At 47.4% G+C, this 18,956-nt stretch overlaps 1 long non-coding RNA gene and 1 pseudogene across 1 annotated transcript in view; one reads left to right on the top strand and one right to left on the bottom strand.

Moving 5' to 3' along the window:
* Nucleotides 1-18,956, bottom strand: part of LOC146196203 (uncharacterized) — a 97,002-nt gene that overhangs the window by 77,896 nt on the left and 150 nt on the right. The window contains exons 2-3 of the long non-coding RNA XR_014706095.1: nt 16,854-17,015; nt 11,330-11,448 (exon numbers count right to left, since the gene is read on the bottom strand). This is a non-coding gene — a long non-coding RNA (uncharacterized LOC146196203). The remainder of the gene's footprint in view (nt 1-11,329; nt 11,449-16,853; nt 17,016-18,956) is intronic.
* Nucleotides 2,205-3,849, top strand: LOC146196204 (uncharacterized; annotated as a pseudogene).

Genomic DNA, 18,956 nt, shown 5'->3' with positions numbered 1-18,956 from the left:
TGAAGCGGCAGCGGTCGATGAAGCCGTAACTACTGACTGGCAGCACACGCGACTGAAGAGCCTGCTGCATGAACACTCCCCAGCTGACATTTACAACGCCGACGAAATGGGGCTGTTTTTCAAGTGCCTTCTTGATCAGACCTTGTGTCGAAAGGGCGAGCGGTGCACTGGCGGAAAACTTAGTAAAGAGAGGCTGACAGTCATGGTTTGTGCCAACATGGACGGAAGCCATAAGCCTGAACTTTTTGTAGTCGGAAAGTCAAAGCGCCCCAGGTGCTTTGAAGGAAGCTGCTACTTAAGAGAATGTTGGTGTGTATGGATAATTCAATGCCATACACCATAACACTGTATTCATCGTTGGGGATGCTTGCTGCTGCATGGAGTGCTGTGACGCCAACAACAATTCGAAATTGTTTTCAGCACGCCTTCCGCATCCCTGGCTGCAGCAGTGACTTGTCTGACTGCCAGCAAAGTGAAGATGAAGGTTGCCTGCAAAGCGACGATGCAAACCAAGAGCTCTCTGCTCTGCAAGTGCACAACATAGCTGCCGACCTCAGCGATTATGCAGCTGCTGATGATGACCTGTGTGTGTGCAGGGAGGACACACTTGATGACTTGGCAGCGGAGGTGATGCCACCAGAATGCAGTAGTGAAAGTGAGGAGGAGTTGCAAGAGCAATCCACTGTGACATCTGCACAAGCATTCCATCACATTGCTCAAGTCTGCCAATTTCTGATGACAACAGAAAACTGAAAATGAACTGGCTGCTCTCACGGGCATAGAGAGCTTTGTGTTGAAAGCTCATGTAGCACGGAAGCAGTCGACCATTCACAATTTTTTTAAAAGGTCTGGTCAACAGTAGATGATGACCAATAAACTTGTTGTGTACCTTCCACCTCTGCTTGTTTATTTTGTGTAGTTGAGGTACGGAAGTGCATAAAAATGATTCAAATAGATGCCTGGTCATAGTGTGCTCTGTCATCTTGCCCAGAGTTGTATGTACAAAAACTTCTGATAATTCAAACAAAATCCTGGGGTCCCTTCGAGTTTGAATTAATGAGAGTCTACTGTATTTCAGTTGGTGACCATGAGCGAACCCACCGAAGCGGAAAATAAAGGAACAAAATCTCGTGAAACGCCCGCTGCTATTGGTCTCCCATTGCACGTGAGCAAATAGAGGTGCTCGCGACTCCAAGCCTTGAAGGTCTCTTTAGCCGACGGATCTTCTGTGGACAACGACTACTAGCTGGCTTCAACAATGTTGAGCTCCTGCCCACCCGTGGTGTGAACTTTGATCTGCTTTTGCGGACTGTACTCTAATCCCTGAGGTGCAGCATTTACAATTTAGCAGCTTATTTCACCGTGGCCTGCAGGCGTCCACATCGCCATTGTCAAACGCAGCAACACCGGCATCGTCGCATCGAAACTTTTCCTGGGCTGTACCTATAGACGTTTCCCTGCATTTGGCAGCAGCGGCAAGTCACGCTGATTGTATTACATCTGCTTCTACGTTTGCAGGTTGATTCCCTTTCTTCTTTCTGCTCTCATAGTTACGCCGCTGCTGCCAAACTTATTCCTTAGCGCTGTGGGAGATGCACGTCGAAAAAGCGAGTTTTTCGCGACATTTTTCAATTTTCGGTTTTTTACTGCAAAATTATCTTTGGGCATTCAGCTACAATCCCCCCAAAAATCAAGGCAAAATTCGAACGCGAAGTTAATAATAAATCCATTTTATTGAGCCAAGGTGACTCGAGAAACTGCAATTTTTCGCGCACATCATCAACTTTCGCGCGTCTGCCTCTCGAGAACGCGGGAGCGCCCGCCATTGCCGTCTGCTTGGAGAGGAAGAGTAAGCCTTCTTCTCTCCGACAGCATCTCCTGCAGTTTCGTATTCGGGCTGTAAATAATAAAAAAAACACGTTTACGGCGCCTATTTCACGCGTTTCTACTGGACCTTTAAATCACGTGGTGCTGTAGCGCAGCCGCCATTGGCCGAGACCGATGTGCAACTGCGGTGAAGCCCCCTCTTTTGCTATCCCTGCTTTCGCTCTGTGCTGCTTCTACATCGATCCCTCCGGCGCTTGTTTTTTCAATTGGTTCGAAATGAACGACGAGACGACGAAGCGCGATTTCCGAGCCCGGAAATCTCGCACGAAAAAAGCACGCCGTCGCAAGCCGCGACAGAAAGCGACAGCGGAAGACATTCGCCCGACGCCAGCTAGCCCTAATCAGGGCAACGGCCACTTCGGCGAAATTGACGCCGCAGTGAACTTTGTGAGTGCCTCGGAGATGAAGATTGGACTCTTCGAAAGCGATACAGCTGTGAACAGTCATTCCACGAGTGCCGCGATATGCGACATCAGCTCGCTTACGTTATTGGTAAGCGGGGCTGTTTGCCCAACGTGCCGTACTTGCAACCTTGCGGTGCGTGAACCGGCCGAAAAACGCAAGGGCCTCTCGGCATTTCTTGAACTTCACTGCAAAAATAGCGAGTGCCCTGCAGCGCTACTTTCTTCTACATACACGTCGAGCCGTGCTGTGCCTGGTGGACTCGCGAATGGTGCCAGTGGAAGCCGGAGCTTTCAGAGCGGGAGCTCCCGCGACAGCTTCGCCGTGAACGTCAAGGTCGCCGTGGCTGCGCGCGCAATAGGCATCGGGCACGAGCAGCTGTCCCGCGTTTGTGCGATTCTCGGCTTGCCGACGCCGTTGCGTCACAAGAACTTCGTGGCTATCGGCAGAAAGTTCATGCTGCGGCCATGAAAGCTGTGGCTGAAAATCTGGAGACAGCTAGAGCCCTCACAAAAGAGAAGGTTGGTGACACCGATGTTGCCGTTATGTTTGACGGCACCTGGCAAAAGCGGGGCCACAAAAGCCATAACGGCGTTGGCACAGCTGTGTCGGTAGACACTGGTTTATGCCTAGATTTTGAGGTTCTCTCGAACTTCTGCCTTGCGTGCAGTCGACACCAGGACCTCGGAAGCGAGGATGAAATATGGCAGGCGTACCATGGCCCAGTTTGTGAGAGGAACACTGAGTGTTCCTCTCATGCAATGGAAACAGAGGCAGCAATAAGTATATGGACGAGGACATCCTCACAGAAGACACCATTGCGCTTCACCAAGTTCCTCAGTGATGGGGACAGCAAACCTTTTACTGCTGTTTCCGACGCAAAGGTGTATGGTGGAACCCCAGTCGAGAAAGAAGACTGCACAAATCATGTAGCCAAGCGTCTCGGCACTGCACTCCGGAAACTAAAAACACCTCTTCCACGTGGCGAGAAGTTGAAGGATGGAGCAATCCAAAAGTTACAAAACTACTACCGCATAGCTATTACCAGCAACAGGGGCAGCATCCAGAAAATGTATCGTGCCATTTGGGCGTCATACTTTCACTCCTGCTCAACAGATGCTGCTCACAGCCATAAATACTGCCCTGAAGGAGCGGAATCTTGGTGCAAGCACCAGCGAGCCAAAGGACTAGGAGAGCCCGCACCAGACCACACTCCGCTTCTCAACAAGGCGCAAGGGCTGGCAGTGCTACCCATCTACAAACGGCTGACTGATGAAGAGTTGCTTACCCGGTGCCTACAGGGAAAGACTCAAAACGCACCAGAGTCCCTGAATAGTAAGATCTGGCTGCTATGCCCAAAAACTAGGTTTGCTTCAAGAACTGCTGTGGAGACAGCAACTGCCATTGCTGTGTTATGGTATAACAGGGGACACAGTAGCTTTCAGCAAGTTCTCGAGGAGCTTGGTGTGCTACCATCGGAAGAGCTTGTTGTGCTGGGAACCTCTCGTGACCAGAGAAGAATGAAGATGATGTCAGTCCGCCAAACAGCTGAAGCCCGAGCACATCGCCGTAACATGGCAAAGAGGGCACGTCTGACAGACTCGGTTCGCGAAGATCATGAGGGCCCAATCTATGGGGTAGGAGAATTCTGATCAACATGACTGTGTCTGAGACTTATTTTTGTATTTTGTGAATAAATTTCATGTGCTTGTGTCATGTTTTCCAAGAATGCAGATGTTTCAAACTTTCAGATGCGTTTTTCTCCAATTCTAATTTTCAGCATTTTTTACATTTTGTGCACAAACTTTCAAGTGCGTAGAATTCTCAGATACGGATAAAATTTTGCACACAGCTTCTTCAAAGTATGCAGAATGGGCATATCTATCTGGATTGTCAATATCTCTTCTACATTTTTTTGCAAAAATTCAAAATGTTGACTAGCAGCACCCAGAATGTACACTTTTGATGTTAGTGAATTTTTTTGCAAGTACAGGATATTGTAATCAAATTTCAAGTAGCTTTGCTCATACTACTAAACCTAAGATGCAAAATGAGCTATTGCAAGCTATTCTAAACATAAATTTAATCCTCAAAAAAGTGTGCACAAAAAGCCCTATATTTTACTTTTGAAGACTATTACACAAAAACTATGCATGCTACATAAAAACTAAGACCATATTTGGAATCTGCATTAAAATCCTTATCAATTATATAAGTTTCATAATCATAGGTTGAATATTAAGAAAAAAGTACCTTCGAGGAGCATCTCCCCTTATACTGTCTATGCAGACACGTTAACATTATGTCGCACTGGTATGAATGCAGGGTTTCGCTTTAGGAAAATATGCCCTACTAGAGTTGTAATGAGTGTGAATTCAAATTTCCCACAAGTACTTGCTCTGGCGTTACGGATGAAACACTAAAGAGCAAAAGGGAATCGTTCAAAAAAGCCTGAAAATGTGCCTCATGTAGGCCCACTGCCACAAAGAGTGGTAGTGGAAACACTTCAGACAAGGATGTCAAATCTATGTTGCTTGATATAAGTAGCAGCTTGAACTCTCTTCTTTGCCTACTAGGGAAAGTAGATGAGATTGAAAAAATGTGTTTATCTAAAACGAGTTCAATGAGTTCTAGAAATGGCTTCACGCTCAGGAAAAAGAAACGGTGGAGCTAAAGGTGCGGCTCAGCACGCTTGAAAGCAACCCACTGAATGAGCTGGCCGAGTTGAAAGCAGATATCGATGACCTCGAATGGCGTAGTAGGCGACTAAAGCCCATATTCACAAATGCGCCTCGACTCGACGCTCCACCTCACTCCTTGGAGCGGAGAATACAGCTGCTCCTCCACTCCAGAGCCAATTAGATCCATGAACGCCCTTCGGCGTTTCCTCAGACAAGTTCTCCTCGGGAATACCTCCTCCACTCGAAGCCGCGCAAATGGCGTATGGGGACGAGATCAAGGTGACCTGTTGACCCAAAAACTGCGTGCTGAAGTGTGTAACATGCACAGTTTTTGATGTCTTCTAAACAACTTTCGCAAGCGACCTCGACGTTAGCAGCTTAGTGGAACTTGTTTTGTGGGCTGGATGAAAAAGGCGGCTGTGAAAAATGGCCAAAAATGCTTTTGCATCTGGCAACGGCTGTTGCTGGTGACGCAGAATTTACCGTATTTACTCGCGTAATGAACCCACTCGCGTAATGAACCCACCCCCCACTTTTGTTGTCGAAAATTTAATTTTCTTTTTTACGTCGCGTAAATAACGCGCACCCGCCCGCAGGGTCGGTGTTCAGCATGTTCGCGTTATCTCGGCTCAATTGGCCGGCGCTGTCGACTGTCGACGATCATAAAATTGTCTGATCGCGCAGTGATAAAATAAACATCATTTGAAGCCAACGATGCTGAACACCGGCGACGCGAACGCGGGTGACGCGGGCGTCGACTGCACGCTTTCGTTGATCGTTCATTGACCTTGCATGATTCGTTGGTGGATGCGCAAAGGGCTTTACTGGGGCGTCCTCTTTGAAATGGGGTGACGGCAGTTTCCACCACGCTCGGCTATTTTCTTTGTATTTCTCGAACCAATTTGTCAAACTTCTCTAGATTTTTTTTTTACAATGATGATGATGATGCAGGTTGCCGAGTGCCATCTATTAAATGCAAAGCAAACCTCTGCTTATAGCGCCATGCATGCGCGGCGGCGGCAGAACGAAGTAAAGACAACGCACTTGGACAGCGTCGGTCGCCATTTCGCCAGTCCTATTTTGTTGCTGTTTAACCCTTTCACTGTCACGAACGTACCGGTACGTATTCACGTTTCCTCCCCGCAGTGTCAATAACGTACCCGTACGTATTCTATCTTGCGTTCAAATCTTCGCGCCTCACCGTAAAGCTACCGCGCTTGGACTTGCTCCGCCATCTGTTGAATCTTTCTACAAGCTGATATGCGCGCTCCGCGCCGATATACCACATATATGGAAGAGTATGGTGCGACCGCGCCCGCCCGTTCTTTGCTCGCGGGAGGGGGCGTGGTCGCTCCGTGACACTACTCTCTCGAGCGAGCGATCCTTCGGCGCGCGCGCGCGGTTATGGGTTCAAAGTTTGTTCTGCCATCTGCGGCAGGTTTGGAGGTTTTTATTTTTATTCTTTGTCGCGCTTCCGCTACGCCGTGGCAAGTTCGGGGCCACACGCGGTTGCCTCTCTCCGACTGACATATGACTCGATTGCTGCATTCGCTCTCTCCACGCGCCCTCGCTTGAGGACAGCTTGCCGTTAGCAGCAGCAGCACACGAGTGTTTTAGCCTCTTTCCATCTTTTTCTCTTTCGACTTCACTACGCGCCGTTTCTCTCCCGTGTGCTGGCCACTGAATGTGCTCTCTCCGCGCGCGCTTACTTTTGGATGGCGGACCGCGCGGGTCCTTCGACGGCTGACTGGAGCGATGGCTCTTCGGGTTCTGATTACCAGCCAAGCTCGGATTCGGACTCTGACAGCGTCTCATCGGAGGAAGGGTTGAGTTCCTCGTCATCAGATTCGGATATTGCAACGGCGGGGCCATCATCCCGGAAGCGTGCACGGCAAACCAAAACTATATGGAAAAAAGGCGATTTCACGCCGAAGTTGTTTCCTTTCGACGCGTCGCGTTCCGGACCGTCCGCTAGCGCAACTCTTCAGCCAGATGCGCAAGAAGTTGATTATTTCAAGCTGTTTTTTGATGAGTCGATTGTTTCGCACATCGCTAGCGAAACGAACAGATTCGCGCGAGTGAAGACAACCGCACCAGGACTGGCGCGCACATCGCGGCTGAAAGCTTGGGTGGAAACAAGTGTGCCAGAAATGTACTGTTTTCTTGCGGTCGTTTTGATGATGGGCCTGGTCAGAAAGAATGCCTTGCAAGACTATTGGAGTACTGACCCTATGTTGCAGACACCATTTTTTGCAACAATTTTTTCATTCAACCGGTTCGCGCTCCTCCTGCGGCTCCTGCATCTCAGCGACTCCACAGATACTGCCGATCGACTGAGAACGGTGCGGCCATTTATCGAAGCAATTCAAAGCAAGCTAGGCAGTCTACTAATTCCCCACCAAGACCTTTGCATTAATGAGTCTATGATGCCATGGAAAGGGCGGCTGTCATTTCGACAATACATTCCTTCAAAGAGGCACCGCTTTGGCATCAAGTTGTTTGTTTTGTGCGACGTCAAAACCGGCTACATATTGAAATTCGTTGTGTATACTGGTGCCACAACAAAAATGACCATGGTCACAGATTTGGGATTTTCTGGCTCTATCGTTCTCGAGCTACTGGAAGGCTACCTCGGAAAAGGACATTCGCTATTTGTGGACAATTGGTATAGTAGTCCTGCATTATTCAACTGCCTACAAGACAAAAAAACTAACGCATGTGGAACTCTTCGGTGCAACAGAAAGGGACTTCCAACTTTCTCAAAAAAGATGAAAAAAGGCGAAGTGGAGTCATTTCACACCAAGACGCTTCTTGCGCTCAAATGGCATGACAAGAGGGATGTACATGTCCTAACGTCAATGCATGATGCACGTCTGGAAGACACAGGGAAAGTGGATAGAGTAACAGGGGAGAAGTGGAAGCCCGCATGTGTCCTCGAATACAATATGAAGATGGGATTAGTGGACAAGACTGACATGATGATGAGTTTCTCGGAAAGTATTAGGAAGACCCTCAAGTGGTACAAAAAGTTTTTTTTTCATATCATGGACATGTGCCTCCTCAATGCCTTCATCCTGTGGCGCGAAAATGGTGGACGCAAAACATTCGGTGAATTCCGATTGAGTGTCGTTTACCAACTCATTCAAGAGTTTCATACTGCTAGGAGTGGAGGAAGGAAACGGAGTGGTGATGACCCGACAAGGCTTACGGCACGACACTTTCCCCAGATGGTTCCTCAAAGCGAAGCGAAGGGGAGCCGCACTCAACGGAGGTGTCACGTCTGTTGGAACACTGTTCGAGGGCAAAAGAAAAGGAAAGACACTCGTGTCATGTGCCCTGTGTGCGACAAGGGACTGTGCTTGGACCCATGCTTCAGGATCTACCACACTCTGAAGAAGTATTGAGCGTGTTTTTTTTTATTTTATCATATATCATTTATAGTCACTGATGATGATGATGTTTATTTAAACACCTGCAAACACTGAAATGTGCAAATTGCATTGAATAATTTATTTGTATACCCATCATAATGCAAAATAAATCTTTATGCTCGTTCCCTGATATGCTCGTTCTCTGAAACCAAGCCGACACTGGGGGTGCGTCCCGGTCAGAAACAGCCGACAGTGAAAGGGTTAAGTGCTTCGCTACGACCTTTGCATTATTTCGTGCGTGCTGTGCATTTTCTGCGCATTGTGCGATGGGGCGTTACGCTAGCTACACGGCCGGTTTTAAGCTCAAAGTCGTGGAGCATGCTTTGGAGCATGGCAATCGCGCGGCTGGACGGCATTTTAGTGTAGACCCCGTGCGTGTGTGCTACTGGAGGAATCAACAAGAGGAACTCAGAGCGACGAAGAAAGATCGCCGGGCCTTTCGCGGGCCGAAGCAGGGCAAGTTTCCTCGCGTCGAGGAAGAAGTTCTGAGCTATGTGAAGAGGCTCCGCAACGAAGGATGTGCCGTATCCCACGAGCTGATACAGAATCACGCGCGGGCCACTGCAAGAAGTCACGGCATTGCCGCGAGTGAATTTAAGGCGACCAGTGGTTGGACGACTCGTTTCATGCGCCGGAACGGGTTGTGCCTCAGAAGGCGTACTACGTTATGCCAGCGGCTGCCGGCAGACTGTGGGGACAAAGTGTGTGATTTCCACCGCTTTGTCATTCGGATCCGTGAGGACAAAAAGTTCCTGCTGTCGCAAATCGGGAACGCGGACCAGACGCCTATAAACTTTGACATGCCAAGAAACAGCACTGTCGATATGAAAGGTGCGAAAAGTGTGCAGGTTAAGACGACGGGCGCAGAGAAGCAGCGGTGCACCGTGATGTTAGCTGTAACAGCGGACGGCAGGAAGCTGCCGCCGTTCGTCGTCTTCAAAAGAAAAACTCTGCCAAAGGGAACTCTTCCTGCCGGTATCCACATTCGCGCCCAGGAGAAAGGGTGGATGTCGGCCGAGCTGGTGTCCGACTGGCTGAAAACAGTCTGGGGATGGCGGCCCGGGGCTCTTCTCCTGCCATCGCTGCTTGTTATGGACAGCTTCCGCGGCCATCTGGAAAAAAATGTCCGCTGCCGAATGAGCGAGTTACGCACGGACCTCGCTATCATCCCAGGTGGCTTGACATCAGTGCTGCAGCCCCTTGATGTTTCCATTAATAAGCCCTTTAAGGACAACGTGCGCCGGCTCTATACAGAGTGGATGGCCGCGGGAAACCACGACCTGACTCCCGCAGGTAAGATTAGAAGGCCCACCATCGACATGCTCTGTCGATGGATTCTAGAAGCATGGAGTGTGATTCCCAGCGAGATGGTCGTCCGCAGCTTCAAAAAGACTGGCATCTCCAACAGCCTCGACGGCAGTGAAGACGACGCGCTGTGGGAAGACGACGACGCCGACGAAGTCGCAAGCGATATGAGTTGAAGCGTGGATTCAGATAGCGAGCCCGAGTGAGACAGACCATAAGCAGCCAGCAGCATGAAAATAAAAATGAATTTTTAATTCACATTCATCGCGTACGTGTTTTTACTATAAAGGTAAGGTTGGGATTGCGATTTTCCTATCTTCATTGTGACATGAAATTTCGACCTAAAAAATAATATCTAAATTTTTTTTCCCCGCGTAATGAACCCTCCCCCCAAATTTATGTCAACTTATCTGGAAAAAAGGTGGATTCATTACGCGAGTAAATACGGTACGCAGAGCATGATAAAGGCTCCGGGAAATGGTGTTAAAACTTCAGTTTATTTTTTTGGTGCGAGATCTACACTTGGCCTTTGTGGCTTCGCCTTTTTGTTATTGCCAGGCTTAGACAGATTTTTTTTTTTTTATTGGCAGGCTTTGATGGAGTTTTGAAGCGAAAAGTTTCACTAGGCTAGTCAACTCCAAATCTCGCGTGTGTTCCGTTGTTAAACGCATATAAAGCCCCGCTTTAACCAAGCAGTACGAATGTGCCTTAGTGGCCTATAGGGATAACGTGAATGCAAGGGTCCTGGCAGGCTGAGTCTACATAACCGTACCATGTGAAACGAGAGACCCAAGTTGGCAGCTCCTGTCAGGAGATCACAGTCATGGACACGGACACGGCACATAGCGACGAGCGGTTAGACCTGACGTAGTATTGCTTTTGCAATAAAAGCCACAGCTCCGCATGCGCAAACCATGTGACGTCACAGGAGAGGCGTAGGTGGTCGGAGCCGCCGCCGCAACTCCGCCGGTCGACCTTTAACCGGTGCCGCGCGCTTCTGGGCATGCGTGGCTGTGGTCGGAGCTGCTGCAACTCTGTCGGCATATATATATATATGAACGCTCTGAGAGGAACGTAAGAGGCATTCGCTATGGAAGACGATGCTGAAGTGGCAGCTTGGAATTTGGCCGACAGGCACCACCAAGTGTAAAGTCTGAATACTGTGTCAAAACTGTGGAAACAGCTGCATGTTACTATACGGATCACCAGGCTGTGTTTATGTTTATACAGAAGTGTAACGATGATGATATGGAATCAGCACAAAGTTTAATCTTATGTGATGTACAGCTGTAACCAATGTTTCATCGTGATAAGCCATGGAATACCTATGAGGTGCAACCGTGAACAAGGTAAGCCACAACTATGCCAAAGAACCACAAGCTAAGCCATAGCATCGCTGAAGCTTTTTGCTTCTGATATCCAGGCTTAACCAAGCAACCACTAATAATTAGTCCGATGTAATAAGGCATGACAAAGTATGAAGTAATAAGCACAACAAGGCAGTACCACTTGCCAGCACAAGATGCTTCGAGAAACTCCAGCAGAGTGCAGCATTCCACACGAAAGCATCAGTGCCTAGCTGGCCACAGCTACATCGTAGGTCACATAACATGCATCACTCACCCAACAGTGCTGCCACCTAGGGCTGCCCTCACTGTATTGTGTTGCTGACAGTAGTCCTGGTCTCATCAGCATCCGGGCCAAAAGGAAGACCCCACTCCTTTTGTAGTGACAGGAAACCCCTGGGCAAAAGAAATGAAAAGAAACAGAGTATACAATTTGGTATAACCCTCTGATTCAAGTTTAAAATAATGCAAAAAGCTTGAGTGGTAATATGGCAATCTAAAACACGTCACCTATTCATTAACAGCTGTGTTCGATTCAGCCGTGGTTCTCTGCACCGCCGTAACCGGTTCACGGTGCGCTGCACCAATGTGCTCGATTCCCCAGAGTTCCCTGCACCACCGTCTATGATTGATTTTGGCGCAGTCATGGTGCCGCTCTGGTGCAAAGAATCGCGGCACACTCCGAGGAAGAGATGCAGAAAAGTGGTGCACATGTTGACGGCGCTAGCAGACGAAGCACGCTGCCGATGAGATGCTTGTAAACATAAATGGTTCCCTTAGGGACATTTTTTTTCCCATCGTCGATTGATAGATCCGGCGTCATTCTCCATGAAAATGGCGAGTTCCTCTAAGGTCTCTTGTGGCAATCTGAATAGCCCCCAAAGTTCACAGCTAAAGTATCTAGCAACAGTGCTTTAGTTGTACGGAACTTGGTTAGGTGCGGTCTGTCTGAACCAGTCGAGTGGCCTCGGTCAGAACAACGATGTATTAACTGTGCTGCTGCGAAGAAAAGCACGGCGTCGGGTTCCTCGGAGGACTCCAAAAATTTCTTAAAAATGACGTTGACAATGTTGTCGTCGGTGGCCTCGCAAGGCACGAAAATAGCCTAACCGCGAGAATTTACAGCTCGCAGCCAACGGCAACAAGCGAGCAGACGACAAGGCACGATTGAAAATGCGCACCAGTAATGTGCGGCGCTGCTGACAGGCTACACCTAAACCACAGAACTGGAACTGCACCTCATCGGCACCTGATTGGCACCAACAGAACTATTTCAGAATTGGTGCCGAGAACCACTTCTGAATAAAACAGACGTAACATCACAACAAGCATTCTTTGGTTCATATTTTCACTGCAAATGAAATGAAATGAAAAGAAAGAGTATACAATTTGGTAACCCTCTGATTCAAGTTTAAAATAATGCAAAAAGCTTGAGTGGTAATATGGCAATCTAAAACACTGAGAACACTGACTGAACATACTTTTGACCTCCTCCGGGGTGTGGAGGTCAACTTGATATTCTCATACGAGACAAAATGGTAAGCTGAAAGCCATAATGTTTACACCAAAGGGAGGGCGTTGTTACTGTAAAACTGATAAAAATTACTGAAATGTGCAAGAATTGTTCCAAACTGGCCACAGGAACCTTTTTTTTATCTAAAGAAGGGGCTGCAAATTTGTGCCCTTCTGTCCATGTAAAAAAAAAAAAAAAGAATCCTGTGCCCATCATCTTCCTCGGCCCCATCCCCCAATCAGATAAAGGGGAGGCACTTTATGGCTGTTCTCAAATGAATTTTGCATGTCATGTCTTTTTGTTTTTAATTTTATTTCTGAGCAGCCAGCACCCTCCACCAAAAAGGTTGACGAACTGTTTGAGAGATGGACTTTTCGGTTAAGCAGATCCTGGATAGGCATGAGCAATGCAAGGTTGTTATCACCATCACCTGAATCTAGTTCTGTGCTAGCTGCACCCACCTGACCCAAGCGAACTTCTTAACCTTATCCGCCCACTTAACTTTCTGCCGCCCCCTGCGACGCTTCCTATCCCTTGGAATCCAATTTGTTGCCCTTAGCAACCATCAGTTTGCACTACATGCCCTGTCCATTTTTCCTTTATTCTCATTCCTTAGAATGTCCTTAACTCAAGAGTTATTTCTTTGACACACACTGCACGATCGCATCCCCCTTGGCCGTTTGCCGCGTGCCATTTTCAAAACCACCCGCGGAAGGAATGAGAGGGGCCAGTTTGGCGATGGCTGGTCTGAGCAGCGCCGAGCCCATTCCCCAAAGGCGTGCGCATCTGCAGTTATCGTTTTCAGCGCGCCAACACATGACGTTTGCAAGCCATGTGCGTGGGTGTGTCCATCCTTTTGCCAAGCTATCTCTCTCCAGCACGCGCTACGCATGCGCCAAGCCAGCTCAGCCCGTTTTCAGACAGGCGTCAACGCTTTCTCCAGCGTGTGTTGCGAACCCTCTGCGCGCGCGGCGGCTGAGGTGGCTATGGTGTCTGCGGACGTTAAAAAGCGGCAGCTCTCGCTCTCTCTCTTTTTTTTTGAGTCATTCTTTCTTATCGTTGTGCTGTTCGGACGTTAAGAAGCGGCAGTTTTTTTTTTTTTCTTTTTGCGGGAGTCTTTTATCCTTGCATGTATGAATCAACGAAAGCACGCGTTCAGCTGCTGCGATCATAATAAATCGCGGCGTGATAAATCGAACCAGTCTTGTGCAATCAAGCCATCACGGGCACTCTGCCAAGTTCGCTCCCCGCCACCGCAGGAGCTATCAAGATAAACGATGTTATCGCTGCGCAGCATCTTGGCACGCTGCCAAGAAATGAGCTGTGGATGAGACGACCGAAACGGAGTGACGTGCGCCATCGACATGCAAGCGAAAACGCTCGCGATTGCGATTTCTGCCGCGGCAACTCAGAAACCTAGTTTAGTGCTGCCGCGGTGGCTCGAGCAGCGAGAGGGACGCAGTACGCAGTTCCAACAAGGTTGAAAATTTTCGCTCTGTCGCTGCCGCTCGTCCCTGAGATCGCTCAATCGCTTGCATGTGAGCGAGCTGGCCTTAACGCTTTTTTTTTTTTTTTCAAATTCTCTGTGCAAAAGTGCAGGGTGGGTTCATTATGCGAGTGGGTTGCTGACGCGACAAATACGGTATAGTTTTTTGGCATTGTAAGTGCCGTCACAAGCAGATTTTTGTATATCGAATTATCGATATATCGAACTATTTCGCGATCCCCGTCGAGTTCGATATATCCGGGTTCGACTGTATATGTCGAAAAATATGCTGTCACTAGTCGTCCGCGCATTCTACTGTGAGTGAATGTGGCGTGATGGGAGTCTACTTCGAACAAAATGTAAACATAACATTCTGTGTGAAGCTTGGCAAGACAGCCACACAGACGTATGAGCTCCTTCGTGATACTTACGGCAACGAGACGTTATTGCGGGTGCGAGTTTTTGAGTGGAACAAGGGGTTCGTTTCGGGGAGAACGTCGGTGGAAGACAACAGAAGGCAGGGGCGCCCGTCAACCTCACGGAGTGAAAACAACGTGGCTCGGATCAGCAAGACTGCACCATTACAGTCCGCATGCTGCGAGATGCTCTCGACATTAATAAGACAAGATGCCACCAAATTGTGCATGAGAAACTTGGGGAAACGAAAGCTAAATGACAAACTAGTGCCGTACTGCCTCATACAGGACCAGAGGGACACGTGGGCATCAGTTAGCGCTGAGTTGGTCTTCCGAGGCAGAGAAGGATGCTGCATTCGTCGACAGCATCACTGCTGAAGACAAAACATGTTTTCAATACGATCCTTAAAGAGGCAGAGCGCCGAATGGCGGTCCCCAAGCTCTCCGGCGTCGGGGAAGGTGCGGCGACAGAAGACCAAAACAAAGATGATGCTGATAGTTTTTTTCGATGCAATTAGTGTTATACACCACTAGTTCGTCCCACAAGGGCAGACACAAAATCAGGAGTTTTATATCCGCATGCTGCAACACACGCGTGATGCACTGCGAAGCCATCGCCCTGACTTGTGGGCATCTGGACAATGGAGCCTTCTCCACGATAACGCAAGGCCGCACACTGCTCTCAACGTGACAAAATGTTTTGCCAAGCACAGCATTAAGTCCATTAGGATTTTTCCTTGTCTACTTCCGGGTCTTCAGTTAGCTAAGAAGATGATTCTTTAGTTATGGTGCTCTGAAAAACTCAACTAGTAACTCCCCCTACTATTCCTAGACGCACCCACTGCCTGATCTCCAGTTTGCTTTTTGCCCACCTCGGCCCTCCCATCAACCCAGTATACTGCGTTTTTACTTTCCCTATGCAGATTCTACATTTTCATAGAAGCTTTCAACTATCTGGTCATCATGACTACATGTAGGCGTGCAGGCTTTGCACAAGCTTCATTTTATACCGCTTATTAACGATGCTTGTCACCCTCTCATTAATGAGGTGAGGTTGATACATGAGTTGAATGAAGGAAATAGGTCATGCCAAAATCATGTTAAAAAAAAAACAATGCAGCTGTTTTAGTGCGATAAAGTTAAAGCCCTCGGTGCCCAGGATATTACACCTATGTCACGCAAGCACGCTCATACGGCTTGGTTAAGCAAGGCTTTATATCTACGTGGGGTGGCATTCATATAATATGGTAGCTAGCAAATGTGTGATAGAGAGCGTTTTAAGATGAGGGAGATAATAATTAGTTATTAAGCATGAGGCAAAGCGCACGTGTGCTGACAAGGATCTGCAAAGGGAGCTGTTAATGCTCTCACGTTATGCCTTTAAAGCAAGAGCTTAAACAATAGACACAATTTTCTTACTTCGCTACGTGTTATTACTGCTCACAAGAGTGCTTCGTACTCTGGTTTGCACAATAAAATATTTTTCACTGATCATAGTGTGATGCAGAATATGGAGTCAAACGTCCCAAAGCGGCTTGGGATAGCATCATCATCATCATCAGCCTGACTATACCCACTGCAGGGCGAAGGCCTCTCCCATATTTCTCCACTTAACCCGGTTCTGTGCTAGCTGCATCCACTTGACCCCTGCGAACTTCTTAATCTCCTCCCCCCACCTAACTTTCTGCCGGCCCCTGCTACGCTTTCCTTCCCTTGGAATCCAGTTTGTTACCCTAAGCGACCATCGGTTATCCTCTCTTCGCACTACATGTCCTGCCCATGTCCATTTCTTCTTCTTAATTTCCACTAGAATGTCGGTAACTTGTGTATTTCTCTGACCCCCTCTGCACGCTTCTTATCTCTTAATGTTACCCCTACCATTTTTCGTTCCATAGCCCTCTGGGTTGTCCTCAACCTAAGTAGAACTCTCTTGGTTAGCCTTGGGATATGATGGACACCAAAGTAGAGTACTGTGGATAAATCTGGATGACCCAAGATTATTTTATCAGTACTGACATCACAGTAAACGGGCACATTGTACACCGTCTCTAATCTTCAGGCTCGGCAGTCAAGCGTGCTTTCCTTTCAGTAAACACAGCCGGGCAAGCATCATGGTCTAATTTGCATTGTGTTTTAATGCAAGGAAAGTAAGTTTTACTTTCAAGTGGTGTGCCCGGTATCTACTTTGAGTGTCCTCGCTGATTTCCATCCAGCTATCTGTTAGTTGAACTCTCAGCCTATAAGTGCCGTGCAACTGTGCTTACTTTGCCCACAGGACTTCTAGCGATCATGAAATGGATAGTAGGGTTTTTAACATCCAGAAGGAACCCATCATATTATGGTCTATGATCTTTGACAATATAACATCGGCATCCACCTGGATTACCTGTCATTAAGGACGAACTGCCAACCAATGCAGTCTTCGAAAATGCCGTCTCATCAGCTGACACAATGGGCTACGTCCCCTGCCGGTCAGAAAAGTGACCAACAGCATGGCTCGGCAGGTGCACAGGTTGTGGATTTCTTTGAAGAAGCTGTTTTGCCTGCTCTGAAACCAAGAGGAAAAGCCATTTGGTTACTGTTCTGTCTGGCAGGTGGTGCATTCTGACAGATCATTTTCCTGGCTCATACCAGCCACAAATGTGTTCACAGTCGAAAGCAGATCAATTCCAGACAATGCAGGCAAATACTGATGTTAAATAATATTGAAAATAAGACAGACCTAACAAGCTACTCAGTGCTAGTAGTCTATGCAAAGGAATTTTTTAAAGCCTGACTCCCAAATAAGGAAGTCCCTGTATAAGAGTCCTCAAGTTCAAAATTAAAATTCTATGCTAAGAAGAACATTCGCCCTAACTTTATTTTGCTTTTTGTGTACCTTAAGGGCTCCACACCAAGGACAAGAACCAAATCATGCAGCCTTACTTTAAGCAAAACCAATACATACCACAAAAGGTTATAGAACTATAATTATAGCGCTGTAATTTCTGAACTTCAGTAAGAGCTTTTACTAACAGGCTATAGGTTACCCGAAAATGCTGTGCACCCTTTACATTTACAAATGCAGACAATATAAGAGTGGTACAAGCTGCAAGATTTGAGAAAAGTTTTTTGAGACCCATTTTTGCTGCCCGCATGTGGAACAAATGAGAAAAATATTCCATCATTACCCTTTTACAAACATGCAGAAACCTCCGATTTGCCACTATTTTCGACCTAAATTTTCCCATTCTTTGCAACACACTACAAAGCCGACCGAGAGGTTCCCGAAACATCTGCAGTGCATGGTGCATTCCAGCACAGCGTATAAGCGCTGTCAGGACCACGACACGAAAATAGTAACAGGAAAGAGCTCAAAAACCAAAAGAAGGCATAGTTTGTCAGAAGCTTGCTGCATAATTTTGATATATGTTAAACCAGCAATGGGAATTCATTCTACAAAAAGACACCAAAGTGGCAACAGGAGAGAGATAGGAAAGGTGGCAGGCCATTCCAAACATGCACAGGCAGTACAGCAACATCAGGGTATGCACACATCACATTCCTAAGCAACCAAATCTAATGACAACCATCAGTAGCCACTGGCAACTCCAAAGGATTAAACACATCCTTTTTTTAGCATGCAATTCGCACTTACTGCTGACAGGTAAATTTGGTTTACAGAGTTCAACATCCAAAAGCAACTCCGGTTATGAGGGATGCTGTAGTGAAGTTCTGGGTTAACTCAACCACCTGAGGCTCATTAATGTACACAGACAAGTTCTCAAGCAAGCATAAAGCAGATGAGTATGCCACAATTAGAAGTGAATCAAAAGGGGAGTTAAAACAAGCAAAAAAAGGACACCTGCAACAAGGGTAACGTGGTGCACACTGCAGGAGCTCCAAGAACTCTCTCTGCAAAGTTTATCAAAACGTACACAAATAGTGAAATGATGCTCTTTGCTTCACTGGTCCGGGGGCTAAATGCAAAAACGAAGAGGGTGGCTATCTGCTAAAACCACTGAGAAAATGTACTACGTGTTTAAAGTAGCACGTGTCAAATTATTAGACACCATAAAGACTGAGAATCCGGTTGGTGCACACTACGTCACGCGTAGAGGCAGTTTTTGTTTTCTTTTTTAAGTAAAAGGAAAAAACCTACCAAAATTTATACATGCTACCTCACTGGCACTTTTCAAAATACATTGAAAAAACAGCCGCCAGCATGCTCCTGGGAGAGGTAAAAAATTAGTGTACCATAACGCGTAGGAATAGCAGTGCAAGCGAACATATGAAATCAAGAGGCGAGCTCCCTACTTGTAACGTCTCAAACACAAAGGCTTACGTATCAAGTGCTGAAATGCAGGGGACCTTTGAATATACTCACTGACACGCTCAGCGGTTGTGCCCACATGCAAGAACATTTCACCCAGCTATTTTTGTATGACCAAGCAGTCAGCAAACAAAAAAAATAAATAAAAAAGAAACAGCTCAAACGAAAGGAAAAACA

The sequence above is a fragment of the Amblyomma maculatum genome, chromosome 3, assembly GCF_055883805.1.
Source record: "Amblyomma maculatum isolate TAMU_Amacu chromosome 3, ASM5588380v1, whole genome shotgun sequence".
Lineage (NCBI taxonomy): Eukaryota > Metazoa > Arthropoda > Arachnida > Ixodida > Ixodidae > Amblyomma > Amblyomma maculatum.
This window is presented reverse-complemented; position numbering and strand designations above follow the sequence as displayed.